Genomic DNA, 24,872 nt, shown 5'->3' on the forward strand with positions numbered 1-24,872 from the left:
AGCATCATTTTGAGTTCATTAGCAATTCTTCTGACATCACTGTCGCAATATTTTGAGGTTCGTAGCAACTTTTACTACATTACTGTCGCATTATTTTGAGGTTCGTAGCAACTCTTAATACATGACTGTCAGCATCACTTTGAGTTTATTAGCAACTATCACTACATTACTGTTAGCATCATTTTGAGTTCATTCACAATTCCTCCGACATCACTGTCGCATTATTTTAAGGTTCGTAGCAACTCTTACTACATTACTGTCAGCATCACTTTGACTTTATTAGCAACTATCACTACATTACTGTTAGCATCATTTTGAGTTAATGAGCAATTCTCACGACATCACTGTAGCATTAAATTGAGTTCATTAGCAACTCTTACTAAATGACTGTCAGCATCACTTTGAGGTTGTTCGAAACTCTTATTACATTACTGTTAGCATCACTGAGTTTCTTAGCAACTATCACTCAATTAATGGTAGCATCATCTTGAGTTCATTAGCAATTCTTCCGACATCACTGTCGCAATATTTTGAGGTTCGTAGCATCTTTTACTCCATTACTGTCGCATTATTTTGAGGTTTGTAGCAACTCTTAGTACATGACTGTCAGCATCACTTTGAGGTTATTCGAAACGTTCACTCCATTACTGTTAGCATCATTTTGAGTTCATTAGCAATTCTTACTAAATCACTTTCGAATCATTTTGAGATCATTAGCAATTCTTCTGACATCACTGTCACATTATTTTGAGGTTCGTAGCAACTCTTACTACATTATTGTTGCATTATTTTAAGGTTCGTAGCAACTCTTACTACATTACTGTCAGCATCACTTTGAGTTTATTGGCAACTATCACTACATTACTGTTAGCATCATTTTGAGATTATTAGCAATTCTTACGACATCACTTTCCCATCAGTTTGAGATCATTACCAATTCTTCTGACATCACTGTCGCATTATTTTGAGGTTCGTAGCAACTCTTACTAAATGACTGTCAGCATCACTTTGAGGTTGTTCGAAACTCTTACTACATTACTGTAAGCATCACTGAATAATTAGCAACTATCACTACATTACTGTTCGCATCATTTTGAGTTCATTCGCAATTCTTCCGACATCACTGTCGCAATATTTTGAGGTTCGTAGCAACTTTTACTACATTACTGTCGCATTATTTTGAGGTTCGTAGCAACTCTTAGTACATGACTGTCAGCATCACTTTAAGGTTGTTCGAAACACTTACTCCATTACTGTTAGCATCATGTTGAGTTCATTAGCAATTCTTACGACATCACTGTCCCATAAGTTTGAGATCATTACCAGTTCTTCTGACATCACTGTCGAATTATTTTGAGGTTCAAAGCAACTCTTACTACATTACTGTAAGCATCACTGAGTTTATTAGCATCTATCACTACGTTACTGTTAGCATCATTTTGAGATCATTACCAATTCTTCTGACATCAGTGTCGCATCATTTTGAGATCTTTAGCAATTCTTCTGACATCACTGTCGCATTGTTTTGAGGTTCGTAGCAACTCTTACTACATTACTGTAAGCATCACTGAGTTTTTTGCATCTATCACTCCGTTAGTGTTAGCATCATTTTGAAATCATTACCAATTCTTCTGACATCACTGTCGCATCATTTTGAGATCTTTAGCAATTCTTCTGACATCACTGTCGCATTATTTTGACGTTCGTAGCAACTCTTACTACATGAGTGTCAGCATCACTTTGAGGTTTTTCGAAACACTTACTACATTACTGTAAGCATCACTGAGTTGATTAGCAACTATCACTACATTACTGTTAGCATCATTTTAAGTTCATTTGCAATTCTTCCGACATCACTGTCGCAATATTTTAAGGTTTGTAGCAACTTGTACTTTATTATTGTCGCATTATATCGAGTTTCGTGGCAACTCTTACTACATTATTGCTGCATTATTTTAAGGTTCGTCGCAACTCGTACTACATTACTGTCAGCATCACTGAGTTTCTTCGTAACTATCACTACATTACTGTTAGCATCATCTTGAGTTCATTCGCAATTCTTCCGACATCACTGTCGCATTATTTTGAGGTTTGTAGCAACTCTTAGTACATGACTGTCAGCATCACTTTGAGGTTATTCGAAACTTTCACTCCATTACTGTTAGCATCATTTTGAGTTCATTAGCAATTCTTACTACATCACTGTCGCATCATTTTCAGATCATTAGCAATTCTTCTGACATCACTGTCACATTATTTTGAGGTTCGTAGCAACTCTTACTACATTATTGTTGCATTATTTTAAGGTTCATAGCAACTCTTACTACATGACTGTCAGCATCACTTTGAGTTTATGAGCAACTATCACTACATTACTGTTAGCATCATTTTGAGTTGTTGAGCAATTCTCACGACATCACTGTAGCATTAAATTGAGTTCATTCGCAACTCTTACTAAATGACTGTCAGCATCACTTTGAGGTTGTTCGAACCTCTTACTACATTACTGTTAGCATCACTGACTTGATTAGCAACTATCACTACATTACTGTTAGCATCATCTTGAGTTCATTAGCAATTCTTCCGACATCACTGTCGCAATATTTTGAGGTTCGTAGCAACTTTTACTACATTAGTGTCGCATTATTTTGAGGTTCGTAGCAACACTTACTACATGACTGTCAGCATCACTTTGAGGTTATTAGAAAGTTTCACTCCATTACTGTGAGCATCATTTTGAGTTCATTAGCAATTCTTACGACATCACTGTCGCATCATTTTGAGATCATTAGCAATTCTTCCGACATGACTGTCGCATTAATTTGAGGTTTGTAGCAACTCTTAGTACATGACTGTCAGCATCACTTTGAGGTTATTCGAAACGTTCACTGGATTACTGTTAGCATCATTTTGAGTTCATTAGCAATTCTTACTAAATCACTGTTGCATCATTTTGAGATCTTTCGCAATTCTTCTGACATCACTGTCGCATTATTTTGAAGTTCGTAGCAACTCTTACTGTATGACAGTCAGCATCACTTTGAGGTTGTTCGAAACACTTACTACATTACTGTAAGCATCACTGAGTTGATTAGCAATTATCACTACATTACTGTTAGCATCATTTTGAGTTCATTAGCAATTCTTACTACATCACTGTCGCATCATTTTAAGTTCATTAGCAATTCTTCCGACATCACTGTCGCCTTATATTGAGTTTCGTGGCAACTCTTACTACATTATTGTTGCATTATTTTAAGGTTCGTAGCAACTCTTCCTACATTCCTGTCAGCATCACTGAGTTTCTTCGCAACTATCACTACATTACTGTTAGCATCATCTTGAGTTCATTCGCAATTCTTACTACATCACTGTCGCAACATTTTGAGGTCCGTAGCAACTTTTATTACATTACTGTCACATTATTTCTAGGTTCGTAGCAACTCTTAGTACATGACTGTCAGCATCACTTTGAGGTTATTCGAAACTTTCTCTCCATTACTGTTAGCATAATTTTGAGTTCATTAGCAATTCAATAGCAATTCTTACTACATCACTGTCACATCATTTTGTCGCATCAATTCTTCTGACATCACTGTCACATTATTTTGAGGTTCGTAGTAACTCTTACTACATTATTGTTGCATTATTTTAAGGTTCGTAGCAACTCTTACTACATGACTGTCAGCATCACTTTGAGGTTGTTCGAAACACTTACTACATTACTGTAAGCATCACTGAGTTAATTAGCAACTATCACTACATTACTGTTAGCATCATTTTGAGTTCATTAGCAATTCTTCCGACATCACTGTAGCAATATTTTGAGGTTCGTAGCAACTTTTACTACATCACTGTCGCACTATTTTGAGGTTCGTAGCAACTCTTACTACATTACTGTTGCATTATTTAAAGGTTCGTAGCAACTCTTACTACATTACTGTAAGCATCACTGAGTTTATTAGCAACTATCACTACGTTACTGTTCGCATCGTTTTGAGTTCAATAGCAATTCTTACGACATTACTGTCAGCATCATTTTTAATTTACTCGCAACTCAAACCACATGACTGTCAGCATCACTTTGAGGTCATTCGAAACTTTCACTCCATTACTTTTAGCATCATTTTGAGATCTTTAGCAATTCTTCTGACATCACTGTCGCACTATTTTGAGGTTCGTAGCAACTCTTACTACATTACTGTTGCATTATTTAAAGGTTCGTAGCAACTCTTACTACATTACTGTCAGCATCACTTTGAGTTTATTAGCAACTATTACTACATTACTGTTAGCATCATTTTGAGTTCATTAGCAATTCTTACTACATCACTGTCGCATCATTTTCAGATCATTCGCAATTCTTCTGACATCACTGTCGCATTATTTTGAGTTTCGTAGCAACTATTACTACATTACTGTTGCATTATTTTGAGGTTCGTAGCAACTCTTACTACATTACTGTCAGCATCACTTTGAGTTTATTAGCAACTATCACTACATTACTGTTAGCATCATTTTGAGTTTATTACCAATTCTCACGACATCACTGTAGCATTAAATTGAGGTTAGAAGCAACTCTTCCTACATGACTGTCAGGATCACTTTGAAGTTGTTCGAAAAACTGACTACATTACAGTCAGCATCACTTTGAGTTCATTAGAAACTATCACCACATTACTGTTAGCATCATTATGAGGTTAGTAGCAACTCTCACCACTTGACTGTCAGCATCACTTTGAGGTTGTTCCAAACACTTACTACATTACCGTAAGCATCACTGAGTTAATTAGCAACTATCACTCCATGACTGTAGCATCATTTTGAGTTCATTAGCAATTCTTCCGACATCACTGTCGCATTATTTTTAGGTTCGTAGCAACTCTTACTACATGATTGTCAGCATCACTTTGAGGTTATTCGAAACGTTCACTCCATTACTGTTAGCATCATTTTGAGTTCATTAGCAATTCTTACTAAATCACTGTCGCATCATTTTGAGATCTTTAGAAATTCTTCTGACATCACTGTCGCATTATTTGAGGTTCGTAGCAACTCTTACTACATGACTGTCAGTATCACTTTGAGGTTGTTTGAAACACGTACTGCATTACTGTAAGCATCACTGAGTTGATTAGCAACTTCAAGTACATCACTGTTAGCGTCATTTTGACTTCATTCGCAATTCTTACTACAGCACTGTCGCATCATTTTGAGATCATTAGCAATTCTTCCAACATCACTGTCGCAATATTTTGAGGTTCGTAGCAACTTTTACTACATTACTGTTGCAATATTTAGAGGTTCGTAGCAACACTTACTACATGACTTTCAGCATCACTTTGAAGTTGTTCGAAACACTTACTACATTACTGTAAGCATCACTGAGTTAATTAGCAACTATCACTACATTACTGTTAGCATCATTTTGAGTTCATTAGCAATTCTTCCGACATCACTGTAGCAATATTTTGAGGTTCGTAGCAACTTTTACTACATCACTGTCGCATTATTTTGAGGTTCGTAGCAACACTTACTACATGACTGTCAGCATCACTTTGAGTTCATGAGCAACTATCACTACATTACTGTTAGCATCATTATGAGGTTAGTCGCAACTCTTACCACATGACTGTCAGCATCACTTTGAGGTTGTTCGAAACTCTTACTACATTACTGTAAGCATCACTAAGTTTATTAGCAACTATCACTACATTGCTGTTAGCATCATTTTCAGTTCATTAGCAATTCTTCCAACATCACTGTCGCAATATTTTGAGGTTCGTAGCAACTTTTACTACATTACTGTTGCATTATTTAGAGGTTCGTAGCAACACTTACTACATGACTTTCAGCATCACTTTGAGGTGATTCGAAACTTTCACTCCATTACTGTTTGCATCATTTTTGGTTCATTAGCAATTCTTACTACATCACTGTTGCATCATTTTTATATCAGTAGCAATTCTTCTGACATCACTGTCGCATTATTTTGATGTTCGTAGCAACTCTTATTACATTACAGTTGCATTATTTAAAGGTTCGTAGCAACTCTTACTACATGACTGTCAGGATCACTTTGAAGTTGTTCAAAACACTTACTACATTACTGTCAGCATCACTTTGAGTTCATTAGCAATTATCGCTACATTACTGTTAGCATCATTATGAGGTTAGTAGCAACTCTTACCACATGACTGTCAGCATCACTTTGAGGTTGTTCGAAACTCTTACTACATTACTGTAAGCATCACTGAGTTTATTAGCAACTATCACTACATTACTGTTAGCATCATTTTGCGTTCATTAGCAATTCTTCCGACATTACTGTCGCATCATTTTGAGATCATTCGCAATTCTTCTGACATGACTGTCGCATTAATTTGACGTTCGGAGCAACTCTTACTACATGATTGTCAGCATCACTTTGAGGTTTTTCGAAAACTTCACTCCATTACGGTTAGCATCATTTTGAGTTCATTAGCAGTTCTTAGTAAATCACTTACGCATCATTTTGAGATCTTTAGAAATTCTTCTGACATCACTGTCGCATTATTTGAGGTTCGTAGCAACTCTTACTACATGACTGTCAGCATCACTTTGAGGTTGTTCGAAACTCTTACTACATTACTGTAAGCATCACTAAGTTTATTAGCAACTATCACTACATTGCTGTTAGCATCATTTTCAGTTCATTAGCAATTCTTCCGACATCACTGTCGCAATATTTTGAGGTTCGTAGCAACTCTTACTACATGACTGTCAGCATCACTTTGAGGTTGTTCGAAACTCTTACTACATTACTGTAAGCATCACTGAGTTTATTAGCAACTATCACTACATTGCTGTTAGCATCATTTTCAGTTCATTAGCAATTCTTCCGACATCACTGTCGCAATATTTTGAGGTTCGTAGCAACTCTTACTACATTACTGTTGCATTATTTAAATGTTTGTAGCAACTCTTACTACATTACTGTAAGCATCACTGAGTTTATTAGCCACTATCACTACATTACTGTTAGCATCATTATGAGGTTAGTAGCAACTCTTACCACATGACTGTCAGCATCACTTTGAGGTTGTTCCAAACACTTACTACATTACCGTCAGCATCACTGAGTTAATTAGCAACTATGACTACATTACTGTTAGCATCATTTTGAGTTCATGAGCAATTCTTCCGACATCACTGTCGCAATATTTTGAGGTTCGTAGCAACACTTACTACATGATTGTCAGCATCACTTTGAGGTTGTTCGAAACACGTACTGCATTACTTTAAGCATCACTGAGTTGATTAGCAACTTTAAGTACATCACAGTTTGCGTCATTTTGACTTCATTAGCAATTCTTACTACATCACTGTCGCATCATTTTGAGATCATTAGCAATTGTTCCGACATCACTGTCGCATTATTTTGAGGTTCGTAGAAACTCTTACGACATTACTGTTGCATTTTTTTAAGGTTCGTTGCAACTCTTACTACATTACTGTTACCATCACTTTGAGTTCATTCTCAACTATCACTACATTACTGTTAGCATCATTTTGAGTTTATTCGTAATTCTTACATCACTGTAGCATTAAATTGAGGTTCGTAGCAACTCTTACTTCATGACTGTCAGCATCACTTTGAGGTTGTTCGAAACTCTTACTACATTACTGTAAGCATCACTGAGTTTATTAGCAACTATCACTACATTACTGTTAGCATCAATTTGAGTTCATTGGCAATTCTTCGGACATCACTGTCGCAATATTTTGAGGTTCGTAGCAACTTTGACTACATTACTGTTGCATTATTTTGAGGTTCGTAGCAACACTTACTACATGACTGTCAGCATCACTTTGAGGTTATTCGAAACTATCACTCCATTACTGTTAGCACCCTTTTGAGTTCATTAGCAATTCTTACTACATCACTGTCGCATCATTTTGAGATCATTAGCAATTCTTCCGACATCACTGTCGCATTATTTTGAGGTTCGTAGCAACTCTTACTACATGATTGTCAGCATCACTTTGAGGTTATTCGAAACGTTCACTCCATTACAGTTAGCATCATTTTGAGTTCATTAGCAATTCTTACTACATCACTGTCGCATCATTTTGAGATCTTTAGAAATTCTTCTGACATCACTGTCGCATTATTTGAGGTTCGTAGCAACTCTTACTACATGACTGTCAGCATCACTTTGAGGTTGTTCGAAACACGTACTGCATTACTGTAGGCATCACTGAGTTGATTAGCAACTTTAAGTACATCACTGTTAGCGTCATTTTGACTCCATTAGCAATTCTAACTACATCACTGTCGCATCATTTTGAGATCATTAGCAATTCTTCCGACATCACTGTCGCATTATTTTGAGGTTCGTAGCAACTCTTACTACATTACTGTAAGCATCACTGAGTTTATTAGCAACTATCACTACATTGCTGTAAGCATCATTTTCAGTTCATTAGCAATTCTTCCGACATCACTGTCGCATCATTTTGAGTTTATTAGCAACTATCACTACATTACTGTTAGCATCATTTTCAGTTCATTAGCAATTCTTCCGACATCACTGTCGCATCATTTTGAGATCATTAGCAATTCTTCTGACATCACTGTCGCATTATTTTGACGTTCGGAGCAACTCTTACTACATTACTGTTGCATTATTTAAATGTTTGTAGCAACTCTTACTACATGACTGTCAGCATCACTTTGAGTTTATTAGCAACTATCACTTCATTACTGCTAGCATCATTTTGAGTTTATTCGCAATTTTTACGACATCACTGTAGCATTAAATTGAGGTTCGTAGCAACTCTTGCTACATGACTGTCAGCATCACTTTGAGGTTGTTCGAAACTCTGACTACATTACTGTAAGCATCACTGAGTTTATTAGCAACTATCACTACATTACTGTTAGCATTATTTTGAGTTCATTAGCAATTCTTACTCCATCACTGTCGCATCAGTTTGAGATTATTAGCAATTCTTCTGAAATCACTGTTGCATTATTTTGAGGTTCGTAGCAACTCTTACTACATGACTGTCAGCATCACTTTGAGGTCATTCGAAACTTTCACTACATTACTGTTAGCATCATTTTGAGTTCATTTGCAATTCTTCCGACATCACTGTAGTATTGTTTTGTGGTAAGTAGCAACTCTTACTACACGACTGTTAGCATCACTTTGAGGTTGTTCGAAACACTTAATACATTACTGTCAGCATCACTTTGAGATCATTAGCAACTATCACTACATTACTGTTAGTATCATTTTGAGTTCATTAGCAATTTTTACAACATCACTCTCGCATCATTTTGAGATCTTTAGCAATTCTTCCGACATCACTGTAGCATTATTTTGAGGGTAGTAGCAACTCTTACTACATGACTTTCAGCATCATTTGAAATTGTTCGAAACACTTACTACATTACTGTAAGCCTCACTGAGTTTATTAGCAACTATCACTACATTACTTTTAGCATTATTTTGTGTTCATTAGTAATTCTTCCGACATTACTTTCGCATTATTTGTAGTTCATTAGCAATTCCTACGACATCACTGTAGCATTATTTTGAGGGTAGTAGCAACTCTTACTACATGACTTTCAGCATCATTTGAAATTGTTCGAAACACTTACTACATTACTGTAAGCATCACTGAGTTTATTAGCAACTATCACTACATCACTGTCACATCATTTTGAGATCATTAGCAATTCTTCCGACATCACTGTCGCATTATTTGGAGGTTCGTAGCAACTCTTAGTACATGACTGTCAGCATGACTTTGAGGTTGTTCTAAACTTTCACTTCATTACTGAAAGCATCACTGAGTTTATAGCAACTATCACTACATTACTGTCACATCATTTTGAGATCATTAGCAATTCTTCCGACATCACTGTCGCATTATTTGGAGGTTCGTAGCAACTCTTAGTACATGACTGTCAGCATGACTTTGAGGTTGTTCTAAACTTTCACTTCATTACTGAAAGCATCACTGAGTTTATAGCAACTATCACTCCATCACTGTCGCATCATTTTGAGATCATTGGCAATGTTTCCAACATCACTGTCGCATTATTTTGAGGTTCGAAGCAACTCTTACTACATCACTTTCAGCATTACTTTGAGGTTATTCGAAACTTTCACTCCATTACTGTTAGCATCATTTTGAGTTCATTAGCAATTCTTCCGACATCACTGTAGCATTATTTTGTGGTTTGTAGCAACTCTTACTACATTACTGTTAGCATCACTGAGTTTATTAGCAACTATCACTACATTACTGTTAGCATAATTTTGAGTTCATTAGCAATTCTTATGACATCACTTTCGCATCATTTTGAGATCATTAGGAATTCTTCCGACATCACTGTAGCATTATTTTGAGGTTCGTAGCAACTCTTAGTACAAGACTGTCAGCATCACTTTGATGTTATTCGAAACTTTCACTACATTTCTGTTCGCATCATTTTGAGTTCATTAGCAATTCTTACGACATCACTGTCGCATCATTTTGAGATCATTAGTAATTTTTACAACATCATTGTAGCATTATTTTGAGGTTATTAGCAACTCTTCCTCCATTACTGTTAGCATCATTTTGAGTTCATTAGCAATTCTTCCGACATCACTGTAGCATTATTTTGAGGTTTTGAGGTACCTTTGTTTGTAACCGATCTGCTGACCAGCGAGACGCCACCACGCACGGCTGTCGGCTCCGTAAAGGAGGGAGAGAAAGTGGAAAGGACGGAGAAGGGTCGGACCAGGTCTATTTCTAGGTGACCACTCACTATCGTCTTCCACACTGCCCCTCATGGTGGGGAGTGTAGCGCCATCCTGCCACAGTACATTTGTTTCATTCTTTTGCTCTTGCACTTTCATTAAAATGGACTTGACTTGAGAACGTTTATTTTCAAAATATAGAAGAATTCCCAGATTTATAGGTAGCATGAGTATGAAGTTGCACTTGCACCCAGTGGGAAAATGTCCTCTGCATTTGACTCTAACTATGGAGGAGCAGTGGTAGCAGTGTCAGCCTGGGGGCTTGGTCAAGATCAATGACGGGAGTAGCAGACAGGTAATATCCATAGCATGCATGTTGTTTTAGAGGAGTAAGGGTACACTGTTGGTCTCTCACCTGATGCGCTGTCATCAGCACAAATGATCTGTTCCTAAACATCAAAATCTACCATCCCCCTGATTGTTTTTTACAACTGGAGTACTGGTTAACACTTTAGAAAGCCTTCATTCAGAGCTGTGAAGAACCTTGAACCTGATATCCCAGACATCAAAGTGGGCCACTAACTGGCCAGATGAAGCTATGCTAGGCTGCTGTATTCTGAAGAGCTAAAGTAGCAGCTTCTGAGAGGGATGCTAACCTGGATGTGTTAATCTCCTACTTTCATATCAGCCCCCAACTTGGAGCTCTGACAGCCTCCAGCTTGTTGTTCCTGTTTCTGCTTCAGTCAACAGGGAACTCCAACCTGCAGTAGAATCTTCAACAATGGAATAGAAAAGAGAGGAAGAAAAACTAGAATAAACTTACAAAGCTGAGAAATGTTCATGAAGAAGAAAGGCACACGTTATGATTGAGGCCAGAAACTAAAACTCCACACCAAATGTACTTTGACTTGTAGGATAATGAACTTGAATGTGTTGAAACAGCAGATCAATGAATCCACTACCACACAACAAGATGATGACACCCTACCACAAGATGGCGTCACAGATCCTGACGCTCTGAGCAGGAAACACCGAGCAAAACATTACAACAAAGCTCCTGTTGTTCCCTCCAGGAAAAACTGTGGCTCTGATGAGAAGAAGGATCCCAGCCTCTTCTGAGGATCCATGGCCACACCATTGGGTAGAAGGACGAGGGGGTCGGCACCAGGAGGAACCCTGGTGTCTCCGATGTAGGGAAGATGGAGCAGTGAAGAGGCCACATTGTGGCGTCCTAAAGAGGACATTTGGTGGAGCCTGAGACAGCAAACATCACGCCCCCTTCATCAGAAGAACCACAGCACCAGAAGAAAGAATCCTGGCAGTGACGACAGGGAGGATCAGGGTGACCTCCTCACCTCCACCTTTGAACCTTCAAATGAACTTTAAAAAGCTTTAGAGTGGAGAAGGATTTTAAAACATTTTATTGTTTTTTCCTTTCATTCTCATTTGTGCGATTGTCTGATTTATTAGAAATAAACACTGTCTGCTGGGTTTCCATTGACTGTGATTCTCTTTTTGCATGCAAGTTGAAAGTTCTGCCAATAAAAACCACGAGTATTTGAAGACCAAAGGAAGAACCCCCAAAGTCAGGACCCTGAGATCAAAGTGAGCGCTCTGATCTCAGAGGTCTGGGATATTTCCCATCCCATGGCCCTTCAAATAAGAGCCCTGTGTCACTGTCTCAAAGTTTTCAACCGTATTTGTTTGTTAAATTAAAACCAGACGACCACTGTGGTCCTTTTTTACACGGTAAGTAAAGCATAGATGCCCTGGTGGACCTGTTGGCACCCTGGACTTTGAATCCAGTGACCTGAGTCCAAGTCTCAGTTCCAGCAGGTTTCCTGCAGCCTTCAGCAGAGCTGCCATGTTTCTCTGTAGAGAACTAAGTGATGCTCTCAGCAGGTTGAGGGCACCACCAACAAGTGAGGGATGAACCTCTGACTTCCTTCTTGTCAAACAGGAAACTCCTAATACGTCATTTGAGTAAAGTACCTCATATTCCTGACATCCAAGTAGTAGTGAAGTGGAGGAAGAAGGGAGGAGATCTCCAACAGGATCCTTCTTTCCTCTGTCTTCCTTGATCTCATGGATCACCACAGTCAAGGGGAGACCCAAGCTCCCGGATGGATCTGGCACTCAGGAACTGCTGAGTTTTCCAGTGGACTTTGTTCCATCCATGGTTCAGGAACAGGACTCCTCCTGGTTAACCTGGTATCTTTCCACCCAACTGTGGGTTCTTGGAGAATTTTTCATGTCATGTCAAGAAATCAGGCTGGTGGGTTTTTCAATGAGAGAAATTCTGGTAACTTAATTAAGTGGCATGTTTGTTGAAGCAGTAATTAACTGATAAATTAAGGAAGGCCTGGCCAGTCTTTGCTCCCAGGTCATACGATGGAGTTAGAAAGTCCTGAATAAATCTGGAGTTCCATGATTTCCTTGTGGTTCATGATCCTTTTGCCAATGTAGTCTGGAACAAGAGCAAGATGAACCTCCAAATATCAACAGGTTGATTGCAGGTGATGTCAAGTGGTATTTAGAGGAACGTCCTCCTTGTGTTTGGTTCCATGGTGGAATGGTGAGCCCTCTGGACTCTGGGTCCAGTGATCCCAGTTCAAGTCTCAGAAGGACCTTCCTGTCTGGAATGTGTCCCATGTAACAAACTGATCAAGAGATGTTACGTGGTACAAATGTTCTGGTTCATTTCTTACTGCCATGAACTCAGACTGTGTGTTTAATGTTAACAATAAATGTAACAACTAAGGAGCCAGTAGCTCCTGTGGAAAAAATTCTACTTTGTCAGTGAATGAATTCATTTGATATTGAAGTCTGCAACTGTCAGTGTCTGTCAGGATGGCCGAGCGGTCTAAGGCGCTGCGTTCAGATCGCAGTCTCTCCTGGAGGCGTGGGTTCGAATCCCACTTCTGACAAAGGACATTTTCTCCACATTCCTATGCATCCACAGTGGTACATTCCAAACCCAGTTGAAGCTGCTCTCCACTGATGGGAGTGAGTGGTTGAACTGGCAGCAGAGGAGGCAAAGGAGCTTCCCTGTGATGGTCCAACATCGCCTGGTTTCCTCCAACATGGAGCAGCCACCAAACTCTAACTTCAATGTTGGATCAAAGTCTACTGAAGGAATGTGTTTTCTTTCAATTCACATTTTGTCCATTAACTTCATAATCAGAGTCTCCATCTCATCACATGACTAAAGTCTGGGTTCTGTAGTGGTGGTAAAATATCCTTCCATGCCCCTCACTAGTTTGCACACAGAAAAGCATATTTTACTGGTTTCAGATCTCTTAGCTTGTTCTCTCTCTTAAAGCAGCTGAGGCAGCTTTCATTGTGTGATTCATTTTAAAATATAAATATGGAACAGAACCATTGGAATCAGATGTCAGGACATTTGAAGGAATGTCAATCTCCTGTTGAAATGTTGCAGTGTGCAGCTGAGGCTCTCTGGCAGTGGCACCAGGAGCCACAATGGCAGAACCTGGACCCTCCTGGAGGAGAACCACAGGTGAGGGCCTTCTTGGCTCCAGATTGATGGAAATCAAGTGTCTGAGGCTGTTAGCAGCCATGAAGTTGATCTGGTTGGCACTGGTATTTGTTCTTGCTGCAGCTCAGGAGTGATTCAGGAGAAGAGTTTCAGAACAGCCAAAGTTGGGGACTGGAATTCTAAAATGTCCCCTGGAACCAAACAAACTTGGAGGGTAAAACCTCCAATCCTAGCCACTCAGATGCAGCAGCAGAAGAAGCTGTCATCTACCCTGACAGTCAGAGCATCAAGTCAAGAAAACATCACCATCTTGTAGTTCCAAACCTCCACCTGTCAGATTCAGCTACTTCTGATTGTGGGACTTTAAACTTGAACACAATGGAATTTGGACAAGGAGTTTTCCTTCCAGTCCAAACATCATCGTCCAGCCTCCAACCAGAGGTCCCTCAGTTATCATGGAGCCACAGGTGGAGTCTGGATTCTTTTCTGGAATGAGACGGCAATGAGAGTCCTGCCAAGTGACATCACTGACATGAATGGATGACTTCAGTCACGTGACTGGATGACTTCAGTCATGTGACTGGATGACTTCAGTCACATGACTGGATGACTTCAGTCACGTGACTGGATGACTTCAGTCACATGACTGGATGACAGTGTAGATGCCAATGTAGAGGTTGGGGAAATAGTCTCTGAGAATCCAGCTTGAAGCCACAGCCTCCTTGTTTTCCAAAAACCCAAACAGCGACCATCAGTCTCCCTCCAATCCTGTACTTGGGTAAACAACAAAAACAGAGTAAAAGTCTCTGGCAACATATTTGTTTCCTGTAGGGTTTCTTCATGTATGTGTGGTGTACCTGCTTTCCCAGAGGACTGCCATCTTTGTTCTGTGGGCTGACATGTTTTAGTGTCAGCACAGGTCATAGCGCTGAGACTGAACTCTCATTCTCCTCCAAGTATTATTTCCACCTCACACTCCTGCAGATATTCAAGTGAACAGGGAACACAAATTTATGCTCAACTTCTCCTGTGTATTCATCCACAGTCACTAAACAACAACCAAACCAAACAAAAGAGGTTTGCTAGCATGGCGATCAGCTGTAGTTCACCATCTTATCCAGGTCACATGACTCAGGAGTAGCGTGGCCATCTGGCAACCAAAGGGTGGCTGGTTTGATCCTCACTTTCTCCAGTGACCATGTCAACGTGTCCTTGAGTAAGAGACTGAACCCCTAAATACTTCTGATGAGTAGGTTGGCTCCTTGCATGGCAGCCTTCAGCATCAGTGTGTGAGTGTGTGTGAATGAGAGGACATTGTTCAGCTCCTTGAGTGCTGCTGAGGTAGAAAGGCTCTGTACAAACTGAGTCCTTTTACCATTTCTTTCCTGCTTCTAGCAGCGCTGTTGTCACTTCCTTTGACCGTGGAGGAAAGGGGTCCCCCTTCAGAATCAGTTTTATATCATGATGTTACTTGCTCTTCAACATGCCTTTAGCAGAACAACTCAGAGAGCAGCACAGTGAGGTAGTGTGGCTGAGCGGTCTAAGGCGCTGGATTAAGGCTCCAGTCTCTGAGGAGGCGTGGGTTCAAATCCCACCACTGCCATCATGTCCCAGGTCACTGGAGAGGTGTGGCAGGTCTCCAACTGCCTCTCCTCTGTCTTCCACTGATATCTTCAAACCTGTGACCAGAAGAAGAACCCTCTTCTGAGTCCACAGGCCTGAGCATCGCGTCTCTGACTGACAGGTTACCGCCTGGTTATCAGGGTGAAGTCATGGTGAGGTAGTCAGTTGTTCCTGTGTTTTATGACAGAGGCTTCATTGTGAATTCAATAATTTTAATTCTTTACTTGTAGTTTCATGCTGTTTCGATTGAAAAAGGCCAGTTCCTGGAGAAGATCTTCTAGGGGTCCAGGTTAAAGCGGTGCCCCAGCTGGCACCAGGTGCTGACCCAGGTCCTGCATGGGAGATACTGTCAGTTCTGTTCTGCCCTGCTCACAACCACAGGCTGGTGTTGAGGCCTGCAGCAACCAGGGCCCCAGTCACCAAGAGTATAAAGGCTGGTCATTGTGGCAGTGGGAGGAGTCAAAATGAAGACAGACCAATGTGAGCAGGACGTTCCTGGAGAAGTCAGAAGAACTTGACCATGTTTCCTACAGTACGCAGGAGGCCTGGTAGTTGTTGAAGGAAGCTCCAAAAGCAAAGAGCAGACAGCAGGACATCAAAAGAAAAGATCCAGACACTAAAACTACAAGTAGAAACAAGAAGAAATACTAAAAGCTTTGGAAAGATACTACAAGGTTGGATATACATTATTATATACACTACTATTCTCACTGACTCCTAAAGAGGGACAGGAAGCATTAGAATGTGGATCAGATCAGCTGATTTCAGTGTTGAGTCCATCCCTCCATCCACTTTCTGTTCTTGTCCTTTAAGGGTCACGGGGGGGGGGGGGGGGGGCGATCCCAGGTGACATTGTTCAAGAGGCAGGGTTCACCCTGGACAGGTCAGAATTCCTGATGATGTCATCAGGGCTTTGACAGTAGCTAGAATTCTGTCTTTGATCTCAGGAGGACATGAAAGAAACCCAACTGAGGAAAGTAGAGGAGAACATTCACCTTCATTAGAAACACTTGAACTGTTGAACAGTAGAATTTGTTAGATACAGTTTACAACACTGAGTGACAGGATTGAAGAGGGAAGAGTTTTCTACTTTAAAATTAATTTGTAACTTTAAACTGTGGATGAACATTTTTAGTAGTTCATATTCTAACATACAGAGGAAGTCATGTCATTCCCTTTTTAAAAAAAGAAAAAACATGTGAAGCTCCTCCCCCCAGCTCCAGATGGACAGACAGACATGAGAGAGGCCAGGAAGCAAAGAAGTGTTGTGCTCCTCTCCAGTGCTCTGGTGTTGTTGTGTTCTTCTCAGCTCCATCATGAAGACCTGCTGGCACTGGGCGCTGGTGGAAGTTTGCAGCTCTCACTGGAAAGTCCTGAGGCTCCTCCCACTCTGAAGCAGGCAGTTGGTCCCAGCCAGCCCACACTTTCACTCTCTGGTGTAGGAGTGAAGAACAAAATCAGAATCAAGGACCATCTCTCTTTCATTGGGGCTCCTTTCTCCTTGTTCTGATCCAGAAATTCAACAGCTTCTATCATTGATTGACAGGAAATGTTGATGACACACTGGGATTTTTGTTCTCCTGCTGTCACTGTCAAGTGCAGCTTAACATGAGAGGTAGCAGGATCATTCATGTGTTCATGTTTCCAGCAGACAAGGAGGAAACCTGGGAGGACTTCAGTGACTTTGATCAGTGGTTCTCACTTCATCTTCTCAGTATAAAGTTCAAAGCGAGCTGGCCAGGAGTTGAACCTAGAATCTTCTGATCCGTAGTCAGACGCGTTATCCATTGCACCACCAGCCCTGTGAAGAAGCTGCTATGTTCATGTGTGCTTGGTTTTACAGAAAATCCCAACAACATGGTGTCATTTTCAGGGGACACAATGGTGCAGTGGTCAGCACTGTGGCCTCCCAGCAAGAAGGTTCAGCTCTCCTCCTATTTGGTTGCTAGGAACCTGAATCAGTCCTCAGTGGAGCGGTGCTGCTGAGGCTGAGTGAGGCTGAGTGAGGGACTGAGCAGGAGCCAGCAGGTCCAAGCAGGTTCAGGCAAACTCCCCTCAGTCCACCAACATCAAAGCAGAGGAACAGAGTTCATCTAACAAAATGATTCATATCATCTCCTCTTGGAATGTTCTGGAACTACAAGTACACTTAAAATGGCCGACTTATGACAACAGAAGGAACTTTGAAGTAGATTTGATTTATTTAAGTCAGTGACAGTCATTTTTTCAAGAATTCAGTTCAGGTAACTTGATTGTTTTACCAAGATGAGCTTTAATGTTAAAACATTGAAACAAGACCTTCATGTATTTATGATGACATCACCAATAGGAGCCTTCAGTCTGTCAGGGGGTAGAGTTCAGTCACCACCAATGACATCAGAGTCAGAGTTAGAGATCAAAGACAGACATTAAAGTCTCACATTAAAGTCTCTCTTATTAAAAAAATTAAAGTGTTATATCTTTGAAAATATACTGCAATACATGAAATATTATATTTACATGAATGGTAACCTCGTTCTTATATTCTTTAATATACTGCAATAGTAATGGACCCTCTATGACACTGTAGTGATGAATCTATCAAGGAGTACAAATGATTATAATCAGAGAATTTTGAAGTAAATTTTGAGATCAGTTTGATCCTCTCTCTCCCTCCCCCCTCTCTCTCCCTGTCTCCCCCCTCTCTCCCTCTCTCTCTCTCTGTCTCCCCCCTCTCTCCCCCTCTCTCTGTCTACCCCCCCTCTCCCTCTCTCTCTCTGTCTCCCCCCTCCCTCTATCTCTCTCTCCCCCCTCTCTCTGTCTCTCTGTCTCTCTCTCTCTCTCTCTCTCTCTCTCAGGAGCTTTTAAATGAAAATTTTAATAAAACAGAACAGGAGACTGAAGAGTGATCACTCAAACCCACAGGCTGAATGGGACATCTCTTAAAAATATTGAACCACTGAGTAAAACCATAGAAGCGCTCCTGTCTAGTCGGTGCTAACAAGTTAGCTGTTGAGTGAGTCCAGCTGTGCTGTCTAGGAATCCTGGTCAAAAGCCTCCACACATCAAACAGCTGGTGTGTTGGTGGATCTGTGGATCCTGCTGGAAGAAGCAGGGTGGAGCTCTGAATGGTTCCTGTCTCAAAGAGCTTCTCTGTGCAGCTCCCATCAGCTCCTAAAAACAGGAAACCAGCAGATTCAGTGTTGAACGGTGGCATTAAAATGTTTCAAAAGCTGTCCTGTCCACCATTTGTTGGTGCAAAGACATTTAAAAACACCAGTTGAACATTTTCCAAAGTTGCTCTCACCTTCTTTCAAACACCTGGAATGATTTCCTCCAAACCAAAAGAAACTGGTAAAAAAAACAACAAAAACTCCTGGAGAATCAAACTCCACCCTCTGCTCCAACTGGACTTGGGACTTCAAATGACCCCCATTAAAAGCCTGCCTGCATCCCCATTCACTGACTGTTGTGCTGTGGGTCTCCTGGACAAACATGGCAGGATCCTCTTGATCTCCAGGAGTTTCAGAGGAGCAGCTCTTTTAAAATGGGTTCTGGCTCCATTCAGGTTTAGAGAGCTGAGACTAAAATCACACATGAATGAAAGAGGGAACCCTAGAAAACAAGTCAGCGTGAAAGAGGAGCAGATTTTAAAACTCCTCATCATTTCCACCTCCAGGAGTGAAGCCTCCCGGGACCCAAGAGGCTCCAGCTGGCAGAGCTCTCACTGGTTTCTCCACCACCTCGCTAACCTGAGCTGGAGCATCTCAGAACCAAACAGTGACCCCCTTCATTCCAGAGCCGACTCCACAAACTCTGAGCCCCCACTTTACCCACAGCCAGCAGGCCTCCTCAACACTGCATGACACACGACGACTAAATTTAACACTTCTCATCAAGAGATCTGTCACAGGTGTCTACTGTGGAGGGTCAGTCTGTCCATCCACATTCAGATCATTAACACAGCGACTCCTAAGCACCAGTAGAGCCTGTTCATCGTCCCTGGGTGGGCTCGAACCACAAGCCTCTCGGTTAAAAGCCGAGCGCACTGACCGATTGCGCCACAGAGACTCTGAGGTACCTGCTTTCCTGAAGAGTTTTCAGGCTAAATTCAGTGTGTGAGGTCCACACTGCACATTTGAGGGACCATGAAGGACAGAGGAGAGTCTGACTGTCATGGTGAAAGCCTTCAGCACTAGAACTGAAACAGCCCCACCATCTGAACCCCCCCAGACCAAACAGGCTTCATCAGAAACAGACACACCTCCTAGAACATCCAGAGATCATCAGTCTGATTAATAGAACATGGCAAACAATCAAGAACATGTTATTGTTTGATCAGAAGCTGAAACAATGTTTCTATGTTTGTCTGTTCTGGTCTGAATGAAAGAGGAGGTTTTCTTGGTCATGTGACGTGGATGAGAGTTCAACTAGAACTTCCTGATTCAACAGGATTTTAGTTTGTTGGGATTTTGTCAAAGCCACCAACCAAACCTCTGAGTGGTGCAGATGTCTGCTGCCTCCTCAGAGCAGACTGGAGCTCAGCCTCACTCACCTGTGGGAGCCCCAGCAGAGCCACGGTGTGATGGAGTTTCAGTTTAGGATCCAAGATGCTGGGTTTCATTGGTGTTTTGTGTTTTTAGGCCTCCTGGCACCATCAGTGGTAGAGCAGAGTGGAGCAGAGGAAGCGTGCTGGGCCCAGACCCCAGAGGTCGATGGATCGAAACCATCCTCTGCTAAAAGAAGAAAAATAAAATGAACCAGTGTCTTTAGAAATGTGTGTCTGTTAAAAAGAGGTTCATAAGGATTTTGTCTTCCTCCACAATCACCAACCATTGTGAGAGTAAACAACAGTCCACTTTCTGACTGAAGCAAAAGTAGACTTCAAAAGGTTTTTCTGATTCAACATAGCAGCTAAATTTCCATTTCCATTTCCTGAACAGGACAGGTTAAAAAAAAGGGAATGTCATGACTTCCTCTGTATGTTAGAATATGAATGACTAAAAATGTTCATGCCCAGTTTTAAGTTAGAATTAAACTGAAAATACAAAACTCTCCCCTCTTCAATCCTGTCACTCAGTGTTGTAAACTGTTTCAAACAAATTCTACTGTTCAACAGTTCAAGTGTTTCCAATGAAGCTGAATGTTCTCCTCTACTTTCCTCAATTGGGTTTCTTTCATGTCCTCCTGAGATCAAAGACAGAATTCTAGGTACAAATAAAGACACTATCAAAGCCCTGATGACATCATCATCAATTCTGTCTTTGATCTGTGTCTGTCCAGCCTGTCCTGAGTGGATCCAACAGTTTCCCATGGGTGACTCTGTCGTGGTCTCTCTCTCCTGCTGTCTCCAACTCTCAGAGTGCTTCTACTGGTTTCTCCCCATCGTCCCTGTTGCTAGGCAGAGCACTGGTGAGGACTGAGGCCAGTGATGTCATCACCTCCAGCTGAGACCTGCCAGGTGGTCCTGCTTCATTCAACTCTGCTGCCTCTGCCACTGTCCTGACTGGTGAGGCTGACAGCAGGTTCTCTCTCATCTAAACTCTCTGTTTACAATGGAGGCTGAAATCCTTGTGATTGGTGGTTCAATCATCAGGTCTGTTGAACTCCCAGGTGCCATCACCTGCTGTCTTCCTGGTGCCAAAGTTGTGGACATTATTGAACGTCTCCAGGACTCATCGACCTCCACCCCTCCTGCAGGTTCTCCCTGTTCCTGTGTGGGTTCTCTCTGGTACTCCAGCTTCCTCCCAAAGTCCAAAGACATCAAGAGGGTAGTGGTTACCTGGACACTCTAAATGACTGTGAGTGTGAATGGTTGTCTGTCTGTGTGTGTTGGTCCTGGGATGGACTGGTGACCCATCAAGGGTGAACCCAGGGCTGGACTGGCCATCTGGCCGATGCACATCTTTGGGCCGGCCCATAACTGTCATAATTTTTTTTTCAAAAGTGTATAGTTTTTAATCGACCGTAACGGTATCGGAGACGCGAAACGCGGCCCATTGGTTGATTTTCTTGAAGGACATTGGGCTCGTCCAATGAAATCTCTCAGCTCTCTCTCTTCCTCTTAGTCAAGCCATGCTGTTGCAATGGAAGTGGAGGAGTCAGATCAGACAGTTGGAGACTATTTTAGTCGCCCTTCTTCCACACAGAGGACTGATTTTTTAAAGTTTCATCCTCAACAAGATTCCATAAACCCTGTCGTCCAGAGGCTCTTCGTTAGAACGGACGGCACGACGTGGAAATGGCTGACTTATTGTGGTCAACGTCATGCTTTGTTTTGTTTTGTTTGCCCTGCTTTTAGCAAGCCCAGTGATCCAAGTGTCTTCATTAGAGGCCTGACAGACTGGAGGCATGTGCACCAAAGAGTAGAGGAGCATGAGAGAGGCATGGCACAGAGGCAGTGTGCTGAGGCCTATTTTTGAAACTGCTCCAGAGCAAGACTGGCCACCTCCTTGAGGGAAGACAGCTGACAGGACACCGTGAGCAGGTTAAGAAGCAGGGCTGGACTGGGACCAAAAAATGGCCCTGGCATTTTTCATCCCTGGCAGCCCTCCATGGTTATTTACACGATATGTGTAAGCACACGCCATACCAGAGGATGTATGCGCACATTTTGAAGTTTCAAAAATAAAAATAAAGTGCAGTATTCTACATGGAAGACAGTAACCATGTTAAAAGAGTGATACTCTTTCACTACTCAGAGACCTTCTTCTTCCACTACACGTTCCAACACCTGACGTCTCTTCTTCCCAGTCCAGCCCTGGAAAGAACGCGTCGAGTTTTGGAAATTCGGCTGCTTTTCTTCTCGGGAGTGTCTCTTTTTCGGCTCCTCCTTTCTCCTTCCTCTTACTGGGCAACATTCTTCATGGCTTCTGACTGCAAGGCGGCCGCTGAGTGGTGGCACTACAACTGGATGGGTCTGTTTCTCATTTTAACACAAAAACAAACTAACCGCTGTTTCTGCGTTTTTACCAGAAATATATATTTTGAAATGCCTGCTCACACCGGCCCATCCGGCTACATCCACCAAACTTTACACACATAATATAATATAATAATATAATATAATAACCCTGAACACAAGCCCCAAAGCAGTAGTTGTTTTGTTTTTCTTCATAAAGGAGGTGCACTGTCATGACTACGATATCTCTGGCAACAAACATGGAAGGGGCTTTGGGGTCTTGTGTTTCAGCTCTGTAACTTCTGATGGCTGAAAATGTCAGAATCCGTCCTCTCACTGACATCCACCATTGGTGTGACTTTTGGTGGCTTCAGCTCAAATGAAACCAGGGAAGAGGGGCCAGACTTTGAGCAGCCCCTTAGGGTTAGTGGATGCCCCGGGACCGTGCTTGGGCCCCTTAGCACCTAGATGGCTGAAATTCCCAGCACATGCTACTCTGGGGCATCACACTATGTGTGTAAAGTTTGGTGGATGTAGCCCAAGTAGAAGCACCAGAACCCAGATTTGATCCTCAATTCTGCTCCATAAGGCTCTCGGAGTGCAGAAGTCCCAGACCCTGATTTTGCCCAGTTTCACAAAGGTATAGTTTTTTCTCTTTGAACCTAGGAAGTTGAAATTTGAGTGTGTTGTTCTGTCCTCCATAAGGATCACATCTGTGCTGGTTTGACCCCCCTAAGTCCTTTCTGCTGTCCGTAAAGGGCGTGGCAAAGTCCAGTAAAGTCTTTAAATGAAGCATCATAACTGGTCAAAGTTGCTCCAAATGAGATGAGCTTTCTGGGAGGAGTTCACACCTCTGCCAGAAACCAATATTTAAAACTTTGAAGCCCCACCTCCTTCCTGAAGCCACTTCCTGTTTGGGAGGGGGTTCTAGAATTATTCCACCAGATTAGGATTTCATAAAGTTTCAGGTCTGTATCCACTGTAGAGGCCAATGAGAGCAAAAGAGCAACAGGGTCAAAGGTCAACAGGCCTCGTGTCTCAGCCAGGCCTCAAAGGGTTAAGTGAGCCTTTTGGAGCTCCTTTGAAAAAAGGCCTGACACCAATCTTGTTCAGGACCAACATGAAGAAGGATCTTTGGAACATTTTCACATCTTTAAGACCGCCTTGACTCCTTTTTATAGCAGGAGTCACTGAACAGCACAAAGCTGCTATTGCAGCCATCAGGCCTCATTTCTGATCAGTTATTATTGTTGAAACAAAGCTGAATATCAATTATTGATTTTTATTGTCATCATTTTGAACACCTGATGAGAGAAACACAATAAAAACATTTGAAAAGGAAGGATCAGAGTGTTGTTGTACTGCAATACTACAGTACAGCATCAGAGACACTCAGTTATTGATTGCCTGAATGATTGATTTACCCAGAAGAGGAACAGCTTTGTTGGAGCAGTAAAAATACACACATCAGAACGACAAAGTTACATTGGAAAAGAAACTACATGACATTACCAGCACAACATCTGAAGAACAGTTAGGATCAATTTAACTGGCCAGATAGTTAGGATTTCTTTAATGATATCCTTGATGAACCCAGACATCAGAGTGGTTTGTTCCCCTCAATCATAAATCTGTAAATACAGCGTGAAGTGATGGAACTAAAAGGCCACCTCTGAGTGCAGGAGTGAGCCTCTGTGACGGATGTGACGTCAGCAGACCGCCATTCGTTTGAGTCATTGTTTATATTCTTAATGCTGATTGGTCGATCTATAATGGTGACAAATGGACTTCGTAGGTAGAATAAACATCCAGAAATTAAATGAATTTGTAGATTGTCTTATTAATCAAAAGATGAAGTATTAAAAATATTTGTTTTTTTTCCTCGGAGTGAGCGACAACTACCGGATTTTCTCACAGAAGAACGGGGGGCGACTTCCACGGAAGCAGATGTTTGTAATTCCTGGGGCACTAAAATCCATTTCATATTATTCTTTATTGAACAGCGAACATTATGGAAATAAAATTTATATTTCTCGCCAGAAATGTCCTTAAAATGCTTTTTAAAAATCAAACCTATCTTGAAATGACACTCGTCCGTAATGGCGTCCTTAGCAACCACCATAGCAACAGTAGA

General features: G+C 41.4%; 2 non-coding genes across 2 annotated transcripts; one reads left to right on the forward strand and one right to left on the reverse strand.

Moving 5' to 3' along the window:
- The first annotated feature begins 13,583 nt into the window (after positions 1 to 13,583).
- trnal-cag (transfer RNA leucine (anticodon CAG)) lies at positions 13,584 to 13,666 on the forward strand. The gene has a single exon. It is a non-coding gene; the product is annotated as a tRNA-Leu (tRNA).
- Positions 13,667 to 17,587: 3,921 nt separating this feature from the next.
- On the reverse strand, positions 17,588 to 17,660 carry trnar-acg (transfer RNA arginine (anticodon ACG)). Its single transcript has one exon. It is a non-coding gene; the product is annotated as a tRNA-Arg (tRNA).
- Positions 17,661 to 24,872: the final 7,212 nt, after the last annotated feature.

This window comes from Aulostomus chinensis, chromosome 1 (assembly GCF_037954235.1).
Source record: "Aulostomus chinensis isolate RoL2024-O1b breed Wild chromosome 1, RoL_Achi_v1.0, whole genome shotgun sequence".
NCBI lineage: Eukaryota > Metazoa > Chordata > Actinopteri > Syngnathiformes > Aulostomidae > Aulostomus > Aulostomus chinensis.